The sequence below is a fragment of the Amblyomma americanum genome, chromosome 1 (assembly GCF_052857255.1).
Source record: "Amblyomma americanum isolate KBUSLIRL-KWMA chromosome 1, ASM5285725v1, whole genome shotgun sequence".
NCBI classification, from domain to species: Eukaryota; Metazoa; Arthropoda; class Arachnida; order Ixodida; family Ixodidae; genus Amblyomma; species Amblyomma americanum.
In genome coordinates, this window is record NC_135497.1 from 474329176 (window position 1) to 474336868 (window position 7693).

Here is a 7693-nt window from a genome sequence, read left to right on the forward strand (position 1 = left end):
CCTAAGGAGATGTGGAGTGTGTTTTTTTTTTATTGAACCTCAATATTTGAACGGTGTAACATATACTCGTGCACGATTTCCAGAAATAACATATTTGAATAGCTTACTGATCTCTAGTATGACATAGATCTTAAAGTATGGCAAGCAATGTTCTATTTTTGGAATTTTCGAATACCACATATTGAGCACTTTTGCAGAGGGTGCAGCTAATCAAGGTTTCTTTGTGTTGTGTCTGACGATACCCGGGAGCAGTATGTTAAACGTGAATCAAAGAGAGCATAGCAAGATTGTTGCTTCACTGGCAACCTGTTCAATATGACAAAAACACGTGAAAGCTCAACTCAGAGCGCTTCTGTGTGCGAATCCCAGAGAAACGTTTCATGAAAGATAACACCTAGGAAGAAAATCCTCTTAGACTGGTTGATAATATTATTCCGGAACTTCAATTTGAACTCTCTATCTTTTTTGCTACCTTTAGGCTTGAAAATCAGGTATTCCACCTTGTTTGTCTTTAGGTCTAGTTTATTAAAGGTTAACCAAAAGTTTAAATAGTAAAGCCATTCATTTGCTTCCCTGTAAACGAAGCTTTCATTGCAAACTGAAAAAAAATACATTAGTGTCATCTGCATGTAATACCATTGCAGAGCAGCGTGGGGTGTTCACAATATCACTCATATATATCAAGAATAATATGGGGCCTAGAATGGATCCCGATGGAACTCCGTATTTAATAGTGCCTCGATCGAATTCGATGCTCTTTATTGTGGTGTATTGCTCCATGCAAATTAAACAGCTTTCCATGAGGACATGTGCTGTACCTTGGATTCCATAGAACGGTAGCTTTATTAATATTATATCATGATGAACAGAATCAAAGGCTTTCCTGAAATAAAGAAATAAACCCAAAGTAAGCTTTCATTTCTTAATATTGTCAAGAATTTTCTGTTTAATATAAAGTAAAGCAGTTTCAGTTGCCTTATTTTTTATGAATCCAAACTCTTTTACTATCAAGTTATGCAGAGTGAGGAAATCGACAATTATTTTGTTCATCATGTATTCAGCAACTTTTGAAAAGACTGAAAGCACTGACATTGGTCTATAGTTGTTCAAGTCATCAAAAGCACTACCTTTATGAATAGCTTGAACACGCGCAAGCTTTATTTGGTTTGGAAATATCTCTACTTGAAGTATGCAGTTGCATATATACACAAGACTACACAAGAGAAGAGTACACAAGACTACACAAGAGAAGAGTACCTGGGACATCATTTCGTAGCTTCTTGTATTGATCACATCAATATAAGAGCTCTGTTTGCCCAGTCTTTCTCTTTCGTAATTACATATAAACTTTCAGATCATTACTTTGTAGGTTCTCATATTCTTTTTCCTTCTTTAAATAAATCATACCCCAATAAGGAGCGAATTTCATATACAGACACTGCCACATTTGATAACCTTATAGCCAATTTTAACTGGGTCTCTTTCCTCGAGGAAGTTAATTCTTTTAACGTGTATGACAGGGTTGTGCATGTTGTCAGTTCTATAATAGCCTCATCACAAATGGTCAAAGTGATCAAAAAACGCAACCCAAACCTTCCTTGGTTAACAAGTGACATTCTGAAGGCCATTTCAAAAAAAGACGCTCTTTGGACACGTTGCAAGCGTAGTCCCAAAAACACACTCCTCAAAGATAATTTCAGGTTGCTTAGAAATAAAGTCACTGCCATGATTCGAGCTTCGAAACGTAACTATTTCAATTCGGCTTTTTGTAACAACCAACACTCTTCACGTAAAACTTGGTCAACTATCAATTGCCTTTTTGGACGAAACCCGAAACAATCCATTAGCGATTCATTTGTCAAATCCTTCAAAGATTTGCCCTCTGCGGCCTCTGAGTTTAATGCATTTTTCTCTCAGGTTTCCAGGAAGTTTCCTTTATCCCACTATGAGGTTCCACGGTCTTTGTATTGCACAGCTTCTTTAGCTTTTCTCCCGACTATTACACCCCAGGACCTTCATAGCATAATCTTTAGCTTCAATTCGAAGAAAGCTGCAGGTATTGACAATATAAGAATGAGTGACCTCCAACGGAATTTTACGAATTTGCAGTCGGTACTTCTTTTTATGTTGAACGGTTTCATTACTGAGTGCTTCATTCCACACAATTTAAATGTTGCCATAGTTAAACCATTACATAAAAGTGGTTCTTTAAAAGATATTGAAGATTACAGGCCTATTTCAATTCTACCTGCGATTATGCAGATTCTTGAAAAGCACCTATTCCAAGTTATGTACAGTTTTGTTTTTACGCAAAATATCCTATCAGAGGCACAGTTTGGTTTCATCGCAGGTAAAGGAACTGTTTTGTTATTAGAAACTTTTACTGATATTATTTACTCATGTTTTGATAATAACCAACTCGCATGTGGTCTGTTTTTGGACGCTAGCAAAGCTTTCGATTGTGTTCGGCATGACCTACTGCTTGAGAAACTTGATGTCATGGGGTTTAGGGGTCTTTTTAATAATTTGCTGAAAGTCTATTTTTCTAATCGGGCTCAAGTTGTTGAAATCAGCGGGCATCGAAGTTCTGAATCATTTCTGTCGCCAGGTGTTCCACAGGGCTCTGTTTTATCGCCTTTGCTTTTCAATTTATTTGTAAATGATTTATCAAATGCTGTGACAGAATGTTATGTTTTTCAATACGCCGATGACACGTTATTGTTGTCAACAAATGCTTCGTTGCTTCTGGCCATGTAGGCTCTTAGAACAGATGTGGTGCATGTTATGGACTGGTTCTTAAATAATTCGATTTCAATTAATCAACAAAAACTAAACTCATTTGTTTTCATAATCCCCATAAAAATATTTCATCTGTTGAACCATTGTTCTTACATTCTTCGCATTGTCTTAATTGTTGTTGCATTCCTATTAATTTTTCAAACAGTGTTAAGTACCTTGGTATACTTTTTGACAGAGATATGTCTTGGAACAGTCGTCTTACTGTAGTATGTAACAAGATTCGTGGTTTATCATGTGTACTATACAATGTTCGATATTACCTTTTCAGACTCGCAAGCTTGTTGCGCATGCTCTTATCTATGGTATCCTCAGATATGGAGTCACTGTATATTATCATTGCTCAAAAACTTGGCCAATGAAATTAAATGCCATACTAAGGAACATCCTTCGATCCGTGGCATACAACACGGATGCTTCACCTGACTGCAATTTGTTTTCGCTTTTACAGCTGCCCTCTTTTGATGCCCTCTTCCATCATGTAGTTATTCGTGCTCACTTTTGGGAGAGCGAATTTTTGGTTCTTTTAATTCCTATTCGTTCTTTTCGACATCACCCCCTTTTTACGGTACATCGCTGCTACACTCATTATGGCCACTTCACTCGTAATTATTACATACCCAAAATTTTTAATTCTTCGCCTGATTCGATCTTTTCAGTTTCTTCGCTGTCACAATTAAGGAACTTCTTAAAAACCCATATGTCGGTTATTTAATCTGTTTTCTTTTTCTTGTTTGCATTTCATATTAAGGTTTATCATTGTTTGCTTGCTTGTCACACCTGTTTTTCATATGTCATTCACCGACTGCCGAGTACTGCCCGACAAGCCTTTATGGCTTGGGCAGACTTGTCCTAAGAATTGTAAATGTGCTGTCTGAAAATAAAGGTGTTTATTATTATATATGCGTAAGGACTGGAGTTATCAGTGCGGCTACAGCTTTCACGGGGGAAACTTTCACATCATCGTAGGCTGATGCACAGTTGTCCTTCAGCGTCATGATTATGTTGAGGACTTCTTTGGCGCAAGTTGAAGCAAGAAATACAGCTTGAGGACATTGAACATTCATGTATTTTTCACACGATAATGTACCATGAATATCATTTGAGGCACCAACTTCTACAAAGTGCATGTTGAAATGGTTTGCAATGTTTTCGTCAGTTCAGCCCTGTGTAGGTAACCCACAGCGGTAATGTCTTGTGTAATAGCCTTAACTTTAAGCTTTTCTACAATCTCATTTACTTTGCTTAGCAACTCCTCATCCTGGGTTTCAGTCAATATATGAAGCTCTAGGGTTAGAAAACGACTACGCCACCCCGTTTGCTGCCGGTGTGATGGGTTGCTGACAATGTAAACGCGATACGAACGTTTGAGAGCGCCCTAGGCCGAGGCAGTGTTCTTATCTACCATTGTCGTTTGCTTATGATGGAGCGGTGTAAATCTGTCGGTGTGCAGTGAGTGATGATGGTTTTGCATTGACCTGCGGAGAGTGTGAATTTTTATTTCATGTAGGAACGTGCTCTGGCGTCAGTGAGCAGCAGTTTAAGTCCAAAAAGCTTGCTAAGAAGTCTTGGAAGAGTGAAGTTTGTAAAACAGGAAACACCAGGAGTCCACATACGAGGACATCCGATAGTGAAGTGGTGGCTAAACTTGTAGAGATGGACCGGACATTAAACACGCTGCTTGAATTACCGACCAAGGTAAACGGCATAGAAGAGTCTATCCAGCTACTCTCAGACCGCTTTGATGCCATACAGCAACGTCAGGACCGCCAAGAAAATGAACTCAAAGATATTAGGCGCAAAGTCGAGAGCATTGAGAAATCCGGAGCTACTAAGCAGCTAGTGCAGCTTGAGACAGACATAGATGCACTTGAGTGGCGTAGCAGGAGCCTCAACATCGAGATCCACGGTGTTGCTGAAACGAAGGGCGAAGATCTTTTTGAGAAAGTGAATGACCTGGCGAAAGAACTAAACCTAAATGTTCTAACTAGAGAGGACGTAGTAGCACTCCACAGACTGCCAGCAAAACCCGGAAACACGCCAGGGATTATAATGCGCTGTGCTCGCCAAGAACTTAAGAATGCTTTCATGGCTAAAAGGAAAGCTTTGAATGGACCTGACGAGAAGCGGTACATCTGTGATAATATGACGTCTCGGTCTAAGAAGCTGCTTACATTCGCTAAAGAATGGGCGAAAGGAGCAGTCTACAAATTTGTGTGGCACACAGGCGGCAAGGTTCTCGTGCGCAGGGCTCCAGGTGAAACAGCCACAGTGATCAAATGTGAAAGTGACCTAGACGCTCTACATTCGTAGACGTCCTTTCCACTTTGTAGCTTTTTGAAACTTTCTCTCCTTATGGACAGCTTGCAATCTATACCAAAAGAACAATGGTTCACTCTTCATAACTTGGGTTCAAAACGACTGAGCTGTGTTCATATGAATGTCCAGTCACTCAATAAGAAAATTCCTGAGTTGGAGGCCTACTTTGCTGGCATAAACATACACTGTGATGTTATGTTTAGTGAGACATGGTATAATGAAAATTGTGAGGTATTTAGATTGCCCAATAAAAACACATTTTATTTGAACAGGACATCAAGACGTGGCGGAGGTGTTGCAATGTTGATAGATGACTCTATGAAAACTGATTTGTTATCTGATTTCTGTTCCGTGACCGATGACTACGAAATGCTCTGTGTTGAAGCCAATTGTTTACTTTTTGCTACATGTTATCGGCCCCCTGATGGAGACCATAGTGCATTCTTCAATTTTCTTGAGAAATTTTTTGTCTTTGCAAGTCAGAATAGGCAGAGAGTTATAATTGGCGGTGATTTCAACATTGATATCAAAGGTGCTACTCGCAAATCAATAGACTTTGAAAGTCTACTTGCATCCTATGGATACGCGAATGTTATAAAATCTGAAACAAGGATAACTTCCACGTCAGCTACTTTACTTGACCTTTTTATCACGAACTACGATCTGCCATGTGTGTCCAGTGCCGTACTAAGCTGCTGTATAGGTGATCATATGCCAATATGTATGTCCGTTAAAGCACCCGAAAGAGCACCGAATACGAAGAAAGCATGTATAAACTTGCAAAGCATCACTGAAAACTCTCTAGAGGCTTTCCGCATCGACATACAAGGTACTTGCTGGGATACCGTGTTTTTACAACATACAGCACAGGAGGCTTATGATACCTTCATAACTCACTTTGAGACAGTATACAAGAAACACTTTGTCTCTAAAGAGCAAAAAATAAATAAAAAGATTCGGAAGCCTTGGGTAACCAATGAGCTTTTAAGGAAAATTAGAAAACGAGACAGGTTGTATGCGAAATTTCTAAAAACTCGAGAACCCTCACATCTCAAATTGTTTAAGACCTTCAGAAATAAGTTAACTAAAGAGTTAAGAATAGCAAGAGACGCGTATTATATTCAGGAATTTGTATCCTGTGCCGGACAGACGAATAAACTGTGGAACAAGGTAAATGCTCTTACAGGACGGAAACAGAAGGGAGAACAACCACAAGAGATTTCGTTAAATGGACACTTAGTGAGAGACCGGGAGCTTGCTGATGCATTTAATCAGTACTTTGTAGCAAAAAATACTGATCAGAATGCTCGTCCTAGCAATGACCTCACTGCACCTAGAAACAATAATTCCATTTTTTTTCACGCCAACTGAGAGTGATGAGGTGTGCTCCATTTATCTCAACCTTAAAAATTCACGCAGCTGCGACATAGACGACCTACAGATACGGCCTGTTAAATATGCCATACATGAACTCGCCCCTATACTGGTGTACATTTATAACATGTGTATCTCTTGCGGGGTTTTTCCCGACAGAATGAAAACCGCAAGAGTAATTCCTATTTTTAAAAAAGGCGACAAACAGAATATAAAAAATTACCGTCCAATATCGATTCTCCCCATTTTTTCTAAAGGTTTTGAGAAAATTATCCTCAATAGGCTGTCTTCATTTTGCAGTAAACACCAGCTTATAAGCGAAGCACAGTATCGATTTCAGAAAAAGAAGTCCACAGAACTAGCGCTTTTAGATCAGAAAGAGCACATATTAAGAAACTTTGAAAACAAGCTTTAAACTCTCGGTATATTTGTTGATTACACTCAGGCGTTTGACCATATCAACCACAATATTCTCCTCAATAAACTAGAATGGTACGGCGTAAGGGGCACACCACTCGCTTTATTATCTTCCTACCTCAAAAACAGGCACCAATGTGTCTCATTAAGCGAATTCAAATCGCAAACCAAGGGCATAATCTCAGGTGTACCACAGGGAAGTATTCTCGGGCCGCTACTTTTTAACATTTATGTTAATGATATAGTATCAATTTATCAAGAAGCAAAATTTATAATATACGCAGATGACACGAGTATTTTGTTATCGTCCTGCAATTACACAGACTTAATAAGAATGGCAAATGAACTTCTCGGGAGACTTTCGATTTGGTCGAAAAAAATTGCCAACAGGTTAATTGCAGTAAAACAAAAGCAGTAATTTTCCGAACTCAAGGAAAAGAAATCCCACAGTACCATAATATAATGTTCGAGTCTATGCAAATTGAGGTTGTTAACTCAATTAAAATTCTTGGTGTAACTTTCTCCAGCAGCCTACAATGGGACGAGCATGCAGATTCAGTCCTCAAGAAGCTAAGCAGTACGGTTGGTATGCTAAGTCGCAATCGACACATTTTTCCTACTTTTGTTAAAATACTTTTGTATAATGCCTTGTTTGCCTCGCACATTAATTATGGTCATTTAGTATGGGGTACAACGACACAATCAAATATTAATAATATATTAATCATGCAGAAAAGGGCTCTACGTATTATTGCCAATGTATCCTTTACGGAACACACTGAACCAC